The following is a 4,014-nucleotide window of genomic DNA, read 5'->3' as shown; positions in this document are numbered from 1 at the left end:
CAAAGTCATAGCAACATCAATCTTAGAAAACAGTCGATGCTAGGATTAAACACTAACAAACCTAACTCGGTTACATGGTAAATCTCATCCAACCCATCACGGTCCAGCAAGCCTACGATGGAATTACTCACGCACGGCGGTGAGCATCGTGAAATTGGTGATGGGGATGGTTGATGATGACGACGGCGATGGATTCCCCTCTTTGGAGCCCCGAACAGACTCCAGATCTGCCCTCCCGAGGAAGAACAGGGCTTGGCGGTGGTTCTGTATCATAAACCGTGATGAATCCTTCCCTCTGATTTTTTTCTTCCCGAATGTGAATATATGGAGTTGGAGTTGAGGTCGGTGGAGGTCCAGGGGGCCCACAAGGATGGGTGGCGCGCCCCCCCACCCTTGTGGCCAGGGTGTGGGCCCCCTTCACTTGATTCTTTCGCTAATATTTTTTGTTAATTCCAAAAATGATCTCCATGAATTTTTAGGTCATTCCGAGAACTTTTATTTCTGCACAAAAATAACACCATCGCAATTCTGCTGAAAACAACGTCAGTCCGGGTTAGTTCCATTCAAATCATGCAAGTTAGAGTCCAAAACAAGGCCAAAAGAGTTTGGAAAAGTAGATACGATGGAGACGTATCACACACGGACTAAACAATGGAACCCGTCGATGATGATTTCATCAATCACTAACAATTGTATACCAGCAATCGTTTGCTCACAACACACACGCCTTGTTAATAGGAATCGTCTGTGTTGTTATCGGTCTTCCCACACGTTTCCGATTACAGACATGTTTGCCGTGTATCACACACATCTTGTTAAGTGTTAACCTACAAGTATAGGGGATCGCAACAGTTTTCGAGGGTGGAGTATTCAACCCAAATTTATTGATTCGACACAAGGGGAGCCAAAGAATATTCTCAAGTATTAGCAGCTGAGTTGTCAATTCAACCACACCTAGAAACTTAATATCTACAACACAGTGTTTAGTAGCAAAGTAATATGATAGTGGTGGTAACTGTTGCAAAAGTAATATTTTTGGTTTTATAGTGATTGTAACAGTAGCAAGGGAAAAGAAAATAAGCGAAGAACAATATATGAAAAGCTCGTAGGCAATGGATCAGTGATGGATAATTATGTCGGATGCGATTAATCATGCAACAGTTATAACATAGGGTGACACAGAACTAGCTCCAGTTCATCAATGTAATGTAGGCATGTATTCCGAATATAGTCATACGTGCTTATGGAAAAGACCTTGCATGACATATTTTGTCCTACCCTCCTGTGGCAGCGGGGTCCTATTGGAAACTAATGGATATTAAGGCCTCCTTTTAATAGAGTACTGGACCAAAGCATTAACACATAGTGAATCCATGAACTCCTCAAACTACGGTCATCACCGGTAAGTATCCCGACTATTGTCACTTCGGGGTTAACCGATCAGAACACATAATAGGTGACTATAGACTTGCAAGATAGGATCAAGAACTCACATATATTCATGAAAATATAATAGGTTCAGATCTGAAATCATGGCACTCGAGCCCTAGTGACAAGCATTAAGCATAGCAAAGTCATAACAATATCAATCTCAGAACATAGTGGATACTAGGGATCAAACCCTAACTAAACTAACTCGATTACATGATAAATCTCATCCAACCCATCACCGTCCAGCAAGCCTACGATGGAATTACTCACGCACGGTGGTGAGCATCGTGAAATTGGTGATGGAGGAAGGTTGATGATGATGATGATGGTGACGGATTCCCCTCTTCGGAGCCCTGAACAGACTCTAGATCAGCCCTCCCGAGAGAGATTAGGGCTTAGCGGCGGCTTCGTATCGTAAAACGCGAGGAATCCTTCTCTCTTATTTTTTTTCTCCCCAAACACGAATATATGGAGTTGGAGTTGAGGTCGGTGGAGCACCAGGGGGCCCATGAGGCAGGGGGCACGCCCAGGGGGTAGGCGCGCCGCACACCCTCGTGGACAGGGTGTGGGCCCCCTGGCCTTGATTCTTTCGCCAGTACTTTTTATATATTCCAAAAATAATCTCAGTTGTTTTTCAGGTCATTCCAAGAACTTTTATTTCTGCACAAAAATAACACCATGGCAATTCTGCTGAAAATAGCGTCAGTCCGGGTTAGTTCCGTTCAAATCATACAACTTAGAGTCCAAAACAAGGGCAAAAGTGTTTGGAAAAGTAGATACGATGGATACGTATCAACTCCCCCAAGCTTAAACCTTTGCTTGTCCTCAGGCAATTCAGTTGATAAACTGAAAGTGATAAAGAAAAACTTTTACAAACTCTGTTTGCTCTTGTTGTTTTAAATATGTAAAGCCATCATTCAAGTTTTCAGCAAAGATTATGAACTAACCATATTCACAATAACATTTAGGTCTCATGTTTACTCATATCAATGGCATAATCAACTAGCGAGCAATAATAGTAAATCTCGGATGACAACACTTTCTCAAGACTATCATAATATGATATAACAAGGTGGTATCTCGCTAGCCCTTTCTGAGACCACAAAACATAAATGCAGAGCACCTTTAAAGATCAAGGACTCACTAGACATTGTAAGTCATGGTAAAAGAGATCCATTCAAGTCATACTCAATGTAAACTAACGATAATACATGCAAATGACAGTGGTGCTCTCCAACTGGTGCCTTTTAATAAGAGGATGATGACTCAACATAAAAGTAAATAGATAGGCTCTTCACAGAGGGAAGCAGGGATTTGTAGAGCTGCTAGAGCTTGATTTTGAAATAGAGATGAATAATATTTTGAGAGGTATACTTTCATTGTCAACATAACAACTGAGAGATCTCGATATCTTACATGCTACACACATTATAGGCGGTTCCCAAGCAGAATGGTAAAGTTTATACTCCCCCACCACCAACAAGCATCAATTCATGGCTTGCCCGAAACAACGGGTGCCTCCAACTAACAACAATCTTGGGGGAGTTTTGTTTGCAATTATTTTGATTTGATTTGAGCATGGGGCTGGGCATCCCGGTGACCAGCCATTTTCTCGTGAGTGAGGAGCGGAGTCCACTCCTCTTGAGAATAACCCGCCTAGCATGGAGGATACAAACAACCCTAGTTGATACATAAGATATTCGAGCATACAAAACAGAATGTTTATTTGAAGGTTTAGAGTTTGGCACATACAAATTTACTTGGAACGGCGGGTAGATACCGTATATAGGAGGGTATGATGGACTCATATGGAATAACTTTGGGGTTTATGGAATTGGATGCACAAGCAGTATTCCCGCTTAGTACAAGTGAAGGCTAGAAAGAGACTGGGAAGCGACCAGCTAGAGAGCGACAACAGTCATGAACATGCATTAAAATTAATCAACACCGAATGCAAGCATGAGTAGGATATAATTCACCATGAACATAAATATTATAGAGGCTATGTTGATTTTGTTTCAACTACATGTGTGAACATGTGCCAAGTCAAGCCACTTGAATCGTTCCAAGGAGGATACCACCCTATCATACCACATCACAACCATTTTAATAGCATGTTGGCACGTAAGGTAAACCATTATAAACTCCTAGCAAATTAAGCATGGCATAAGCAACTATAATCTCTAATTTTCATTGCAAACATGTTTCATTCATAATAGGCTGAATTAGGAACGATGGACTAATCATATTTACAAAAACAAGAGAGGTTGAGTTCATACCAGTTTTTCTCATCTCAATCAGTTCATCATATATCGTCATTATTGCCTTTCACTTGCACGACCGAATAGTGTGGATAATAATAATAGTGCACGTGCATTGGACTAAGATGGAATCTGCAAGCATTCAATTCAAGGAAGAAGACAAGGTAATATGGGCTCTTTGTTAGATCAACAATAATGCATATAAGAGCCACTGAACAATTTCATAGTGGTCTTCTCCTCTCGACTCCCAAAGAAAAGGAAAGGAACAAAACTATTTACATGGGAAAGCTCCCAACAAGCAAAAGAAGAATGAGAAATATTT

Source organism: Triticum aestivum, chromosome 5A, assembly GCF_018294505.1.
Source record: "Triticum aestivum cultivar Chinese Spring chromosome 5A, IWGSC CS RefSeq v2.1, whole genome shotgun sequence".
In the NCBI taxonomy this organism is placed as follows: Eukaryota; Viridiplantae; Streptophyta; class Magnoliopsida; order Poales; family Poaceae; genus Triticum; species Triticum aestivum.
Note: the sequence above shows the minus strand (reverse complement) of the source record.